Source organism: Panthera uncia, chromosome C2 (genome assembly GCF_023721935.1).
Source record: "Panthera uncia isolate 11264 chromosome C2, Puncia_PCG_1.0, whole genome shotgun sequence".
In the NCBI taxonomy this organism is placed as follows: domain Eukaryota; kingdom Metazoa; phylum Chordata; class Mammalia; order Carnivora; family Felidae; genus Panthera; species Panthera uncia.
Genome location: NC_064810.1, coordinates 116324320 through 116341774, shown reverse-complemented (window position 1 = coordinate 116341774; position 17455 = coordinate 116324320). Strand labels below are relative to the sequence as shown.

At 38.2% G+C, this 17455-nt stretch overlaps 1 pseudogene; it reads left to right on the top strand.

Annotated features, from left to right (window-relative positions):
* The first annotated feature begins 6577 nt into the window (after positions 1 to 6577).
* On the top strand, positions 6578 to 7388 carry LOC125921639 (translationally-controlled tumor protein-like; annotated as a pseudogene).
* Positions 7389 to 17455: the final 10067 nt, after the last annotated feature.

Genomic DNA, 17455 nt, shown 5'->3' with positions numbered 1-17455 from the left:
CAGTCTAAGGCTAAGATTCCATGCTTAAAATAGTTAAAAGGCTTTCCTTGAATATAAAAGAGATTCTCAGAATCTAAGAAGAGTTGAGATTCTAGGCCTTCCATGGCAAGAAGGCTTATGGGTATTGCTGTGAGGACATGGTAGGACCTCAGGGCTGTGATTCCCCAAAGATGAGCATTTTGCCATCATAGTACAGAAGAGGCAGTGAAAAGAGACAGAACCAGGTGGGCCTGAAGAAACCCTACAGAGAGGCATCGGAGTTTATCCCAGATTGATGAAAACACTAAGCATTGAGCAAAGATTGGGGCTTAAGAATTAGAGTTCATTTCCCACTGCCAAGCAAAATGAGAATTCTGAGAGAAAATTAGGTTCATTTAAAGAATGCAGAGGTTTGGGTTTGGATTTTGTTTGTTTTTTGGGTGTTTTTTTTTTTTTTTTTTTTTTTTTTTTTTTTTTGGCGGGGCACTAGTTTTGTGGACTGAGATTTACATATCCTAGTTGAAGGCTAAAAATCTACCCCAAGAGTGGCAAATAGGTAAATGATAGCACACGGATACCTCATTGCTGATGACTTGTACATTTTCCCCTTTCTTCCCATGGTTTCTAGTCATTCTTTCATGCCCAGAGTGTAGGAGTGTCTTGTATATGTGTGTGTGCGTGTGTGTGCCCCGTGTTCTAATGCTTTTCATGTCAGTGTTTTCCTGTAATGCTATTTGTTATCTGATAAACTCCTTAACCTGTGGACTTGAAATCCTATTTCCATAGCTCCAGGTTTAAGTCATGTGCCTCGCTTATTGTCTCACAGCACTTTGGTTTTACTGAAAACATTTACTTCTCTAACTCCTTAACCGTAACCATCTTTATATTGTGCTTTTGTTATTTGCTCCATGATGCTCGGAAGATAGATATACTATTTGGTGCTGTTTCCGAGATCCTTCAGTGGTAAGTACTTTGAGATGCACTGTTCTTTAAAATAAACATTAATGTGTTATTTTTAGCAATTAAATAGGAGCAAAGTAGCTTGCTAAGGTGCCACAGAGATAGTCTGCATTCTAATCAGTGTGCAGGGATATTCTAAACCCATACACTTTCTTCTCGATAGAGTTGCCTTTTGACATAGGATACAGTTTAACAGCCTGATTCCTATGTTACAAGGAGTTTTTATTTAAAAATTTCTTTAAATTTTTTTTTTTTATTTAAAGATGTATTTCCAGTTTTAGGAAATATAAGACTTAGTGGTGAGCAACTGATAATTCATGCAATGAAAGTTCCGGAATGAGCCAGGAGAAGCAGAGACTCCAGGAGCTGTAGATGGAGAAGGCTGGAGGCTGCTTACCTCCAGCACAGCCTCAGTTAAACTCACCTTCCTTCAGTACTCTTTTCAGTTTCACACACCCGTGTGCTTTGCGTTGGTTCCACATATGTATGGATCTCTAACCAAAGGGGACACGGAAAAAATCCTAGGGAAAGATTCTGATCACAAGGTAGCATTGACCCAAAGTGGAAGCATACGATGATCGCCCAGATTCAAATACCTACCCATCCTTTGAGCAGGGGTCTGGAGGCTCTGGGGCTGGAGCCCTCCACTCTGCTGGGGGAAGGGGCGGGGGAAGAAGTTCCCCAAACAAAATGAGGTGTCCTTGTCAGAAGAAAGTAAAAGATGTTAGAGAGATTAAAACAGGTATGCGTTCCCCTAGATGTCGAAATGTAATATCCCCAAATTTCTAGAGATCCCAGGAGCAACACATATTAAGTCAATTTAATTTAGAATTTCGTTCACAGTAATCTGCCTTTGGAATAAATTGAATCGCTTCCAATCAAGAGGAAGATTTAAAAGGATTATCTTATTCATTGTTTCTCAAATCCTGTCTTTATATGGAAGCTTAGGGGGAACTGGAATGACTCCCAGTGAGAACAACTCTTATTGAGTTATTCCACTTTTAAATCCAAAAATTACTTTGGAAATAGACCTGAATAAAATTCTGTAGTCGTCCAATGGAACACCCCTAACAGGGTAATTATAACACCTCCTGAGGCTACCAGGAACCAAATCCATTTAAGCAGTTACTTGAGCATCTAGTTCCTTTCTACTTCTTTCTAATGGAAAACAATTGGTTAGCTGGGCAGCTATAATGCACCTTTCCCAATATACCGGTTTTCATTTTTAAAGCCAATCTTTCCCACTGGAAACTGTGTCTGAAGGAAATTGCTTTAAACAATGATATGCTCTTCTTGGGTCCATATTCCTTAGCCGTCTGTGTTTACTAATGCAGTTCAAGAGATTTCAAAGGTATTTAAGTTAACGTGGGAAAAGTAAATGGCATTTCTCATCTCCTCCCTTTATTTCACTATGGAAATGAACGTAGTAGACTCAATGCTTTATCTTCTAAAATGGCTAACTATTTTCTAACGTGAAATAAATGGATGCTGGCTGGTGGCAAAAAGACCAGTACAAGGTGATTTTGAAATCACTGTGGGAAGTGATGAACATTGATAACAGGGTGTAGAGTCAGTAGAAATGGAAAGGAAGACACAGTCTAATCATTTATGAAAGTAATATGCATGTTTCTACAAAATCTCATAATAACAAAGAGCATGTCATAAATACATATATTGATAAGAAAAAAGTGATTTAAGAAGTGCTAAGATTCCAAAGTGGAGGATATATTAAAAAATACGAATAGATATAAAATACAATGCTAGAGAGAATATTAAGTAACAGAATTCTGCATTGATAAACATGAATGGATGACCAAGATCAACCAGAGAGGAGAAAAACAACACAAACAAACATGGACTCAAATGGACAAATGGACAAATTGGACACAGAAATCAGAATATCAACCAAATGATCAATCAAGTGTGAGATTATAACAGACTTAATTTGGATATGAAAGAGCTCAGACATTGTGCCAATCACAGGTCTTTCTTACTATATTTATTAGGAGGTATTATAGCTGTCATAAGCAGTCCAAGGCATCTGAGAAAAGGCCTAACATAAGAGAGCAAAAGTAAGGACAATTCTAAGGTGAAAAACAGTTGGTATAAATTAAAATAGAAATTCTTGGGGCTTTCAGAAAAATACCTTTGCAAAATGTGTTCTTCATAACAAATACATGATTAAGTTGCCAGAGGGCCTAGGCATAAAGTGAAGATCGCTATTAAGAGAGTATACAAGAAAATAAATAAGCAAGCAAGTATTAATAAAGAATATGTAAAATAAATAAGTCCAATATATTTCCTCCCTCCCATTTCCTTCTTTTATTTGTTTTTTAAATTTTTTAATGTTTATTTTTGAGAAAGAGAGAGAGAGAGAATGAATAGGGGAAGGGCAGATAGAGAGAAGGAGACACAGAATCTGAGACATGATCCAGGCTCTGAGCTGTCAGCACAGAGCCTGATGTGGGGCTTGAACTCATGAACTGTGAGAACATGACCTGAGCCGAAGTCAGATGCCCAACCGATGAGCCACCCAAGTGCTCCTTTCTTTCCCTTCTTTTAGAAGTGAACATACTCTTTAAAAATATTTGAGTAAAGAAACAGAAATTTAAGGATGTGGTATACAAATATAAGGGTTATAACAGAATAAGAAATAAAATAAGTAATTATATTGTTAGCAAAGATTTAGAATTATAGTATGGAACTATAATAAGTGTCGACTTCTATGGAAGGGTATAGATCATGTTTAACATTGACAAATTACCAAACAGGTATATGCATGTAACGTTTGTACTTCTTAAGATAATTATCTGAGGTCCGAAAACCAGACTATTTCAGAGTGTCTCTGGGTGGAAGACAGTAGACTTTTATTTTCATGTTCTATCCTTCAGAACTGACGAGATTTTATGATCCAGCACATGCCTTTCTCTTTTAGATAAAGCAAATTAAAAATAGTGAAATGAAATGATATCCATAAAGTATCATTGAAAAGATGAGTGCTACGCTCAAAAGATGATGAGCACGATTGCTTTTTACTATTGCTCATGCTTACTACCACCAGTGCTACTGGCCCAATACTCATATATTCTCACCGGATGTCATTACCTATTGGTCTGCGAGCATATAAAGCAACGGTTTTACTCCTTCAACAGCTTTTCCTGTAGGAGTCTGGCACAAGCACCCAGCTACTATCTCATCATAAGTAGTAATGATCTGTGTGAAGAAAGCAGTGACCTCTAGATGACAGATCTCGTTATATTTCTTTCGGCTTTAAAAAATTCACAGTAAAGAAGATATGTCACTTCTGGTGAACCTAAAAACCAATGTCGGGCTATTATAATTTCTTTAAAATAAATACATCAGGTATGATGCTTAGAAGGACCAGACAGAAGCCTGCATCATCAGCATTCAGGGAGAGATTTCCCTACCACTCATTCCATCCTGTAGGACATATTAGGTTTGTTTTTTTTTTTTTCCCTCTGGGATATAGGCTAGGACTTGGTTAAGCCATCCAGCTTCTCCTTTTCCCAGGAGATAAAAGGAAGAGGGAATAAAGTGCAGCTGGACTGTTTCTACATCAAAGAGAGTATGAAGAGAATTCTTAAAGACTGTTCTGATTTTCTTTGCTTGGGAAAAAGGGAAATGAGACTCATGACAAAGCTGAAAAATTGGTCTGTAAAGCACACTCTTCAGAGTGAAAGATACTTATTTCTTCTGGTATTCCAGAGTTCCATACTTGACTTCATGAAACAGTTGAATCGACAGTAACAACACAAATGCCCCTGTTGATAGGAAACTGACATGGCATGGATGAAGCAATTAGGCATGCTGATGTATGTAGGAATCACAAGGAAGTGGAATCATGTGCATTGATAGCCACTGGTGGCAGTGACCTTAAGTGAGGTCCATTGTACAAATAGAGCCTTGATAACAGGATGAACCGCTGCTATGCACATTCTGTTTATTTAAGCAATGCTAGCTCCAGACACAATCTATTGATTTCTCCCCTGAAACTGAAGTAGCAGTGGGTAAGCCAGGTTTCAAGAAAATCATTTCCTATCCCTGTTCATCTTAAGCGAGCACTGTTGGACTGTTAAAGTGTATGGTGTCTTGGGTTCCAGGATGTTTTGTTTGTTTGTTTGTTTGTTTGTTTGTTTGGTAAGGGAGGGTTGGGACAGTAGAGTGTTGTTCTCTATTTTCTATAAACTAGTTCACTATTTTGCTCTTTCATTCCACTCCTGCAAGTCCTTTGTGTCAACAACCGGAGTATAATGAGTACTCAATTTGATCATGCCAAGAGTACTCACTAGGGAGTTTCAAGATGAGTGGCTATTCCTCCTGCTATCTGAGGTGCCCTTCAAAACTAAGGTGAGAAATCAGATTCTGGAAACAGCAAAGAGAGGATTACCATGTTTTATGATGGTTAACCTGGTGCTGATCTTATGGAATCAGAGGTATTCTAGAGGTAGTAAATAAAGTGAAGAATTTTAAAATTCTAGGAATTCACATGGGGCTTATTTCAATTTGCTGTGTATCGGTACCATTAAGGAAGTTGAGACTATCCAGCAGCCGTCAACTACTATGCATAATCAACACATGCTTGGACAATAACTATTATGTTTTGGTTACCTAGTAAGCCAGAAGCTTTTAGCAAATAATCTCTATATTTAATCACTTTCTAAGGTAAATATTATTTGTCTGATATACAAGATGAGGAAACTGAAGCTCAGCAAGTGTAAGTTTGTGCTTAAGGTGACATAGCTCCTAAGTACCTAATCTAAGTTTCAAGTTAGGATATTTTATCCTAAAGCCCTTTCTCTTCTCACTATACTGTGTGGATATCAGGTAATCATGTATTTTAGCAATGGTCTTTGCATATGATGCCTTTTCTTCCCTTTCAACTTGTAGTATCATCAACCAATCTGGCCTATGGAAAGTTAAGATGTGAGGTGTCTGGGAGTTACCAGATTTTGAGCTTTAAATGCAAGCATTCCATGAATGGTGGCTCCAGAGGACATCTGACATCCCTGTTCTCCTCCTACTTTCTTTTCTTATATTCAAAAGCAAGTCAATATGTGTGATAATGATACATCTAATTTATGGGGAACCCGAGTGGCTCAGTTGGTTAAACTCCAACTCTTGATTTTGGCTAGGACATGGTCTCACGGTCTTTGGGTTCCATCCCTGCATTGGGTTGTGTGCTGACAGAGGGGAGCTTGCTTGGGATTCTCTGTCTCTACCCCTCTCTCTGCCCTTCCCCTGCCTCCACTCTCTCTCTCTTTCAAAATAAATAACTAAACTTAAAAAAAAACAATTTATACATCTAGTGATAAGTTCTATTTATGTTAAAAGAGTTCATATAATACTTTAAAGAATACCAATCTAAAATATATTGTATGTGTACTGTGTTCTTACAGTCAAGATATTTTTTTTTTTTTTTTGCTGTTATGGCTGTCATTTAAAAGAATTAACACCTCATCTTGACAGACATTTTTATTAAATTTTTTTAATGTTTATTTATTTTTGAGAGAGAGAGACAGAGTGTGAGCCGGGGAGGGTCAGAGAGAGACAGAAACACAGAATCCAAAGCAGGCTCCAGGCTCCGAGCTGTCAGCACAGAGCCTGACGTGAGGCCCAAACTCGCAAACTGTGAGATCATGACCTGAGCCAAAGTCAGACACCCAACTGACTGAGCCACCCAGGCGTCTCATTGACAGATATATTTTAATAAAGCTCTTCTACACCTGACCTTTTTAGTAAGTTATTTATTAATTGATTTGTAGACATAGCATTTAAAAGTTGAGGTGCATTGCTTTCTCTCCCCGCTCCAACCCCCACCTATGGGGCTGTGCCACTCTCACTCAGAGCTCCCGGCTCCTGCCAAGCTAGTGCCACTGCAGTCTCTCTCCAGCCATAATCATGATCATCTACCAGGACCTCATCAGCTGTGATGAGATGGTCTCTGACATCTACAAGATCCTGGAGATCATGGAAAGGCTGTGCCTGGAGATGGAGAGGAAGATGGTCAGTAGGACAGAGGGTAACATTGATGACTCACTTATTGGTGGAAATGCCTCCATCGAAGACCCCGGAGGTGAAGGCACTGAGAGCACAGTCATTGCTGGTGTTGATATTGTCATGAACCATCACTTGCGGGAAATTACATTCACAAAAGAAGCCTACAAGAAGTACATCAAAGATTACATGAAATAAGCCAAAGGCAAAGGACTTGAAGAACAGATCAGAAAGAGTAAAACCTTTTATGCGGGCTGCAGAACAAATCAAGCACATCCTTGTTCATTTCCGAAACTACCATTCTCTATGAAAACCTTAGTCCAGATGGTGTGGCTGTTCCGCTGGACTATCATGAGGATGGTGTGACCCCATCTATGATTGTCTTTAAGAATGGTTTAGAAATGGAAAAAAATGTTAATGAATTTGGCTATTAGATTGGATGTATCACCTATTATCTGTCATAACTGACTGCTGTCCATCCACACAACACCAAGACTTGGACAAATGGGACTGATGTCATCTTGAGCTCTTCATTTATCTTGACTTTGATTTATCTTGGCTTTGTTTTTAAGAAAAAATATCATGTCATATAGGTTGTCTGAAAATGAAATGCATTTAAACTCATTTGACAGAATGCCTCTTAGTTTAATACATATTTAAATCCATCTGTTCTGGAGAAGCTAGACCCTAATCGTAGACTACTGCTAGAAAGCATAAGACTACTTGCACATAACTGCTCCAGTGAAAACTACTTCTGGGAATGGAATATAAAAACAAGAATCAAAAGTCTTAATTCTGAGTTCAAGTAAAGGGGAAAGACCATGCTTATAGCTGTGCCTACATTGAAGTGGACTCCTTACCCATTTCATCACCTACAAATGGAAGTAATTAACTGTGAAAGAGATTATCAAAGGAGTCAAATGAGACTAATACAGGTGGAAGCAAAAGAAAAAAAGTTGAGATACATTGTGTAGTAAACCCCTATCTCATAAAGGAAGTTGAATAGGAAAACAGTCTATATGTAGTCCCCAGAATTGAAATATTAAGCCATCCATTGCTTGGACAGATATTAATTGACTCAAACATTTTCTAGCAAAAGGTATTCTATATTCAAAAGTCAGACATTTTATTGAAATACTTATAAAATATAATTTTAGTAAGGGCTAATAAATTTACACAGCACCAATTTAAACAAAATATGATTATGTTAGGATACATAAATTTGACATTGAATATACTTATACTTCCATTTTTTTGTATGTGGAGACAACTCTGTTAAAATAATGAAACACCGAAATCATTTATGGGAAAAGTCCCAGTTGCTGCATGAAAACAAGTTAGTTCTATATCCAAACAAACATACAAACAGATAAAAGAATCATCCAAAATAAAAAGTTTAAATTTTAACAGTCTATAGTTTTATTTATTTATTCATTCGTTCATTCATTCATTTATTATTTTTTGTTTTAGAGAGAGAGAGCGTGTGAGTGAGAAGAGAGGCAGAGGGAGGGAGAGAGAATCTTAGCAGACTCCATGCTCAGTGAGGAGCCCAGCATGGGGCACATTCCTATGACCTTGGGATCATGACAGGAGCCAAAATCAAGAGTTGGATGCCCAACTGGCTGAGCCACTCAAGAGGTCCTGAAGTTTTATTTTTGTTGTTGTTTTTTAACATATTAAGAACCTGATGAGAATGACTTGCATAATATTTATAATCATATTTTAGTTTTAAAAGATGGCCACCAAATTCTTAAAAAAATGGCTGTACCATTTGCCAATGAGCAATATAAAAATGTCTTACTCTTCTTGTATCTATAGAAGTTCATATAGATAGTACCTTCTAACATGTAGTATTACAACTACAACTGTATAATTTCATGGTGATTTATTTCTAAAAGTGTGTTTTATCATCTAAATAGTCAGTCAGTATCAATTACGCTGAACTGGGATACTATATAAAAGGCCTTCAGGTCATTCCATATTGGAAAGCTATAGGCAATGGTCAATAATAAAAATTGTTATTTGTGCAAATTATGTGAATTAAGTTGTCAAAGAGATATGTGAATTCCTACTAAAGAAATCACTGTTCTTAAATGACTTTAAGTGCAAGTGACTTCTATTTTTATGAGGTATTAGCTCAGAAAATCAAACTGCCATTTAATTTTGCTCTGGTGATCCTGTTGTCTTCATTTCATGTCCTTCTTGGGATACATTTTTCTCTGTATTTTTGAAGATTTATTCATGAACTCCCATTAGCATTAATAGGGGTTGTATAACTCTATCCCCTACACAGCCAGTGGTAAATGAAATCCCTTTGGCATAATTTTCAGGCATTTAAATGAGTCTCGGGTTTTATAAAATACAATTATGGTGCAATGTTACTAATGTAAATACCGAGAAGGTATGGGAGAGGAAATTAAAGGTGCCCTTTATAATGACACATGAGAGGCCGCACTTTCTCAAATTGAAAGACACAATTGAGAGAACTTGTCACATTATCCATCTGATGATCACTAGTTTGGGGAATAGTCCTACCTAACATGGAATTAATAGATATTAAATCCAAAATCTGACTTAACCATCAGTTCACATAGCTTTTTTTTTTTTCAATACTAGAAACAATGGCAAAAAAATTTTATTGCTGGTGATTCATTTTTTAATCTGCAGGTAGAGTATTTACAGCTTACCTTGCTTCCAAAAGACTGTAATTAGTTACAGAGTTGTTTAATTTGAGTACCCCAATGTTAGGAGAGTTCTATAATTTCCAGTAAGAAGGCTACACATAATGATAAGCCATTTGGAAGTAGGGCACATGCAATTTGTAGTGTTAAAGTTGTCAAGCTTTGAAGATATCAAGAATGGGAACTTTTTTCTGTACTTAAAACATATGCTAGGATGGGGCACCTGGGTGGCTTGGTCGGTTGAGCGTCCGACTTCGGCCCAGGTCACGATCTCGCGGTCCGTGAGTTCCAGCCCCGCGTCGGGCTCTGGGCTGATGGCTCGGAGCCTGGAGCCTGCTTCCGATTCTGTGTCTCCCTCTCTCTCTGCCCCTCCCCCGTTCATGCTCTGTCTCTCTCTGTCTCAAAAATAAATAAACGTTAAAAAAAACCATAATGCTAGGCACCTAATATAAGGTAGAATTTGGTTTCTGCCTTGTAAATAAGTGCACCGCATATTACGAATACAATACAGATATATCAGGAAATCATACCTTTCATAAATTTTGTCCTTATCTCCTATCACTCTTCCTTTAATGCCACTGTTGGTCATTTGTGTCTTTGTATCTCCAAGGAATATTAAAATATCTTTGGGAGCTTTTTATAAAAATGAACTGGAAGCAACCTACTGGTTGTTTACAAGTCAGAAAGGAGCAACATGCTAAGATCATAACAACTTAGTGAGACTCTTCCACCAGACAATCCAGCCAAGAATCCATATTTGTTGGCATGGGACATGTTGCACACTGGGAGAAGTGAGACCACAGGGTTAAATAGGGAGGGTATTGGAAGGGGTAGAAGGAACGTCTCTGACCACTACTTCCCACTGAATTTGAAGCTGGCTCTGCTCTCAGTAGTGGCTAGAGATGACAATTAGAACCCATCTCATTGATTCAGGTCAGTGCTTGCTTCATAGTGCTGGGCTATGAGGGGCAGGTTTTTGGTTTAGACAGACCTGGATTAGTGCCCTTTATCTGTACATAAATAAATGAAACCTTCCAAACCTCATTTTGTGAATCCATAATTGTTGACAGTTTTTACCACTGAAGAAGACAATGGATGAGGTGGCACCTGGTATGATACTTGGCATGTCATGATGTTCTCTTGCATCAAGGCAGAAGTTTTCTGGAACTGGCAGCTACCATTACCAGCGGTGAGATTTGGTTTTTTGTATTACAACTACAGATTTAAGAAAAAAGGTAGTCTTAAGCTGGACACACACCATGTTTGAACTTAAACTAGTTTCATCTCATAAATAATTTTAAATGATTTTACATATGTTTTGGTATTTAATGAAGAACGTCAGTTCTGGTGGCAGTCTCTCCTTATGTGTTGCCCACCCTTTCTATGGTGGGTATCACCGTGGTTCTTTCCCCACAGCAGCTATCCGAGATCATGATATTTTGGAATGCATGTGAATTGCAGTCATCACTAGAAGTCCACTGTAACAGGCTCAGAGTGTTATGAGAAGTGTGCATGAAATGCCGCACGATGATATCACATAATTTGTCTTTAGATCAGATAAGCTTAATTATATTTTTGAGTGAAAAAGCCTGAATTCCTGTTACAGTTATGGTCTCATGTTTATTTTCTTTACTCTACTCTTCTGAAACCCATGGTGTTTGGAGAAAACTAATCTGTCAGCTTTTAAAGATGAATTAGATGAATTACAGATATCTGTTTCAACAAATAGATCTTGAATTCTTATTATTTTCCAGAATGAATATGAGGTCTTTGTGCCCATCTAATCAGCGCAAGTGATGTTTAAGTTGTTTTTGGGGGGGGGTCCATTGATTCTAAGGAACACTCTCTGGGTCACACAGGTAACACGGAAGAACCAAGATATGGCCAACGTTCTATTAGGTGTTTTTCTGGAAATATGTTAATCTCTGCTGAGTCCACTTGCAGGAAAGCACACACACCCGTACACAAAAACAGATTTATTAACAAACACATGGGAAGCTTGGTCCCTCAGGATTTGGTTGTTAGGGATGGCATGATTTTACCCATAACATGAGTAACAATTTTACCCACACCCTTCAAGGAAAACACTCCCCCTCTCTAGAATACATGCTTAAACAAAATTGAACTTGCTTCTAACACTGTGAAGGTTTTCAGGTTGTGCAGTCCCTACTTCAGAGACAGACTGAAAGGATTTGAAGAGCATAAGTGCTTGAAAGAGAAAAGTCTAATTAATTTCCTTGTCAAATCCTTAATTTCAGCACTATGATTGTAAGAGATTCTCCCACTTCTTTTCTTTTAACTCTTTCTGTCCCAATTTGTGGTTATGAAAGTCCTCATGAATTACTATGGTATTTCAACAATTGCATTTGAGGGCTGGAGAAACATTCCAATATTAGATGATTCAAATGACTCTTACATTTGTATATATGTAAATCTAAACCAGGGTTCAGTAAACTCTGTTCCACTGTCTTTACCTGGAAGCAGTTTCTTTTGGTAAAACAGCCATTCTCATTCATTTATGTATCATCCACACTACTTTCACGTTACACAGACAGAGTTGAGTAGTTGTAACAGAACACTATGACCCTGACCCTCAAATATTTACAGTCTGTTTTCATAAAAAGTTTGGCAGCCCCTAAATAAATGTACATAAAGGGTATTACTAATTTTTATATTGGCCACTAGATATACAGTTCATGTTAGAATCACAGTTTCCTCGTTAGAAAATAATTATATTTATTTTAGTCTTAATTACATGAAACTAAACTTCATATGAATAAGTTTGCTTAACTTTTTATGTTCCTCACTTATAATTTCTATGTTGTCTATGAAAATGAATAGAAAAATTTGAATATTTTAGAAGAAAATACTTTAAAAAATTTTCGAGTTTATTTATTTATTTTGAGAGAGAGAGTGAGGACAAGCAGGTGAGGGGCAGAGAGAGAAGGAGAGAGAATCCAACGCAGGCTCCATATCGTCAGTGCAGAGGCTGATGCGGGGCTGGAACCCACAAACCATGAGATCATGACCTGAGTCAAAATCAAGAGATGGACGCTCAAATGATGGAGCCACCCAGGCGCCCATGGAAGAAGATATTTTAAACATTAAGAATAATTTTGATTAAAAAAAATAAAATAAGTATACTGATTTTTGATTAGAATATACTCAGAGTTTTGCCCTTTGAATAATGCTATGCTTTATGTTTAATCCTTTGAATCACTGGGAATGAGTACAAGTGTAGTTACAGAAAAATAAAAAAGTATGCATGTGAAGCTCAGAAAAGAATGAAGGTGAAACGAAAAATAGAAATTTTGACATTATGACGATATATTTTATCAAGATAGGGGTAGAGCGTACTTATTAAGTAGTTTGTTGGCTCGATTTAGAACTTTGTTTATTCAGGCCTATAATAAGTGGGCCTTCACCTGTGCTCTTGGCCCAGGGCATGCAAATGTCTGCAGTGAGCCTGATCAGGAATTAGCTGCTTTGGGGTGTCTGGGTCTGGGTGTATCACCCTAAATTTCATCCGCTTGTCTAGTAAGCGTGAACCAACCCTAATCGTGGCAGGCTTGTTGATCAAAAGGCAGATCCTCTCAGCCTTTTATTGACAGTCACACTTGACATTTGGAAGTATCATCAAAGATAAAATTGGTCCTAATACTTCATATTTTCCTTGTTTTTCCGTAATGTGCACCTGCTATTTGGGTAAAGGCGCTGTTATTTTTAGTAACTAGGATTTATACAGCCTTTCTGACTAAAGTGTTAACTTGGGAGTGAAAAGCCATGTTTTCTAAGAGAATATACAATACTATAAAACATAGTCAAAGGAATGTATCTGGTTTCCTAGGTATGCTCTAAAAAGCACATATGACGCTTTTCTCCAGTCAGTGAGATTAAGCTCCTGTTTGCCTCTTTATTTCAGCGTTAGGAGAAAATGACTGTGTTCAGTTTAACCAAATGCAGATGATGACATTAAAATACAGGCCATGGTTATTTGCAAAATTCCCTTGTTTGGGGGAGGGGCACACCGGAAAGCCCATCAACAACATAGGCAGTCATGCTTCAGAAGTGAAGCAGAGGTAAGAGAGGCCCTTGTGATTGCGGATATGGGGGAGTGTGCCTTCTGGAGAGGACGGTGTGAATCAAGAAAAGCTACTAGCTTTGAAATTGCAGAAGCTCCCCTTCAAAACTGACCTTGCAGGCGAACTTTCTCAGTATAACACAGAGCAGGGCAGTAAAGTTTATTAACCTAACAATTACTGTTTCTTCCCGGCAACACTGGTTACAACTAATTTGAAATAAACCTAAAAGTATGTGCTTCCAACAAGGGCATTTTAGAACCACATGGGCACACATTCTCTGACATACTTTGAACAACTCCGTTAAAACTATAAGCTTTTCAGGGTGCCTGGGTGCCTCGGGTGGTTAGGTGTCTGACTTCAGCTCAGGTCATGATTTCACTGTTGTGAGTTTGAGCTCCACCTTAGGCTCTGTGCGGACAGTTCAGAGCCTGGAGCCTGCTTTGGATTCTGTGTCTCCCACTCCCTCTGCCCCTCCCCTGCTCATGCTCTGTCTCTCTCAAAAATAAAAACTAAAAACTTTAAAGAAAATTAAAAAAAAAACCTATAAGCTTTTCTTAAAGCCTCTGTAATCCTCTCCATTGGACGATTTATCTGCTTCTACCTCTAGTTGGGTTCTGCAGCTTTGTACTGATTTAACTCACTTAATCAAAACACATAGCGCTTTCACTTTAGAGATATATTATCCTCCTTGTCTAAGTCAGGGCTTCCTGGCTGTCCCAAGTTCCCACAAAGGCTATTCATCTCCTCAGCACAAGGTACACTGTGAATTTAACTCATCAGCTAAAACTGAGGTAATTTCCCTGCTTGTTTCTATTTTTTTTTTTTTTTTGTCCAAACACAAAAAGGACCAAAGAAGTTCCCTCTGAGTATTTCTCTTTTCTGCTTGACATCTCTGAAGCTCAAGAATATTTAAAATGAACTTGGGAATGAATCCCTTTTCATTTCACTCCTGATCTCTATATTCAATTTGTCTATTTACTAGTCTCTGTGTTCAGTTTAATTCAATCAACTTTTGTCATTTAATGTGAGCTCCGCGTTGCCCTCTTCTTTTCATTTCTGCTGCCTTCAACCTGTTTAGCCAAAGTTAGCATTGTCTTCATCTTACAGGACTGCAATTGCCTCCTGACTAGTTGCTGGCTTCTGGTTTTGCTCCCAGTCAGCCTTTTTTTCTGGTGGTAGCCAAATCAGTTTTTGTTTTTTTAATGTTTATTCATTTTTGAGAGAGAAAGGGACAGTGTGAGTGGGGGAGGGGCAGAGAGAGAGAGAGAGAGAGAGACAGAGTCTGAAGCAGCCTCCAGGCTCTGAGCTGTGAGCACAGAGCCTGATGTGGGGCTTGAACCCATGAACTGCAAGATCATGACCTGAGCCGAAGTCAGATACTGAATCAACTGAGCCACCCAGGCGCCCCACCAGATTAGTCTTTTAAGAAATTATCTCCTTGAACTTCAGTGTCTTTCCTTCACCTTCAAATGAGATCTTTTAACAATGAGGTAGACTCTAATGTCTATAGGGCCTCAATGCCTCACATCAAAAATCTTCTCCAACTTTATCTCAGACATTCTTCCCTCTTGAAATTATGTTCCTCCTGCACCAGCTTTCCTCACTGGGTTGATTACTGACTCAAGCAGTATGAACATAGAGTAGCCTAACTCTCTCAGTCTAACCTGTCTTCTCCCTTGCCCCATTTTCTATCTCTCACCCTGTTCTTTTTCTGTATAGCACTCATTATAATTTTCACTGATGCATTTTTTTCTTTGTTAATTTGCTTATGGCCTTTCTTCTCTAGTTTAAGTTCCAAGAAGACAGAGACCTTATATTTTTTGTTTGATACTAAAGTTTTTGCTAGAGTTTAGTCTGTACAGTGTCTGACACATTGTAGGCCCATGATAAATAGTGGATGCATAATTGATAGACTGAATGAATTAACCCATAAATACTTTGTGGGAAAACAGATAAGAAAACCTTTAATACTGTCTTGAAGGAGGATTTTTCTCCCCAGCGATAGTGCTTAAAATACAGTTAATACTCATCAGATAAACAAGGATTAGAGAGTATTAACATTCCTAGGTCTGTGATGTACAAAATGTTTAGTTGTTTTTTTTTTTTTAACATTTATTTATTATTGAGAGACAGAGAGACACAGAGCATGAGCAGGAGAGGGTTAGACAGGGGAGGAGACACAGAATCCGAAGCAGGCTCCAGGCTCCGAGCTGTCAGCACAGATCCCGATGCGGGGCTTGAACTCACAAACTGGGAGATCATGACCTGAGCCGAAGTCGGACGCTTAACCGACTGAGCCACTCAGGTGCCCCTGTGATGTCCAACATATTTAAAGAAGAATGGAAATGTATGTGCGTTAGAAATTGAGAGGAACAAAATAATAGTCACAATTATATCTGGAGAGATTTGTTGGAATTGAGTTTGATGGTGCTAAAGTATTTGAATTTTAGGTTATAAGGCAATAAGAGACTTTAGGTAGCAGGCTGATATGGTCATATCTTTGTTTTATTAAAATGACTTCAGTGTGTGTGTGTGTGTGTGTGTGTGTGTGAGAGGGGTGGGGGATTAGTTTGAACAGGCAAATGAACTAAAGTTGAGGGGAGTAATTAGCAGGACACTGAAATAGTTTAGAAAGAGACCATGAGAGGGTCTGTCAAAGAATAGCATTAAGTGGAATTACCATCATGATAATGTAGGAAGAAAGAATGAATCAAGGATGAACACAGATTTCTAAGTTGAATATATCTGAAGCAGTTGAATGTTTATAAACGTGTGAACTAAAGCATATATGTATGTGTGAATGTACACACATACACACAATCTTTTTCAATTTATTACAGTATTATGTACTGATGAACCCATTGTAAGTTAAAAATATTATGTCAAAAATGCATTTCATACATCTCACCTACTGAACATCATAACTTATTCTAGTCTAATTTAATGTGTTTTTTTTTGGGGGGGGTGGTTTGTTTTATTATTGAGAGGCAGAGAGAGACAGAGCATGAGCATGGGAGAGGCAGAGAGAGGGGGAGACACGGAATCTTAAGCAGGCTCCAGGCTCTGAGCTGTCAGCATAGAACCCCATAGGGGGCTCAAACTCACAAACCGCGAGATCATGACCTGAGCTGAAGCCGGACGCTTACCCGACTGAGCCACCCAGGTGCCCCTAGTCTAGCCTACTTTAAACATGCTCAGAATACTTAACCTACAGTTGGGCAAAATCATCTAACACTAAGTCTATCTTATACTAAAGTGTTGAATATCTCATGTAATTTATCGAACCCTGTACTGTGAGACACAGAACGGTTTTAAGTGTATTGATTGTTCACCCTCGTGATCACCCGCCTGACTGGGAGCTGTGGCTTGCTGCCACTGCCCAGAATCACGTGGCAATATCATACCACATGTCACTAGCCTGGGAAAAGGTCGAAATTTAAAATTCCAAGTAGGGCTTTTACTAAATGCATATGACTTTGAAACCATTAGGAAGTCGAAAATCATAAGTTGAACCATCTTAAGTTAGGACCATCTGTATATATGCATATTTATCTGATACATTGATATGTGTGATATTAAGCAATATAATTTTATGCATACTTAAAATACTGTCTCCAGCTGATAGTTCGGTAGCTGAGTTTCATCATCCAATTTTCCTCCTGTTATTTCCACGCACCAAAAAGAATGGAGAGCCCAGAGTCTTTGGACACCACTGGGATGAGAACACAGATCTTTCAA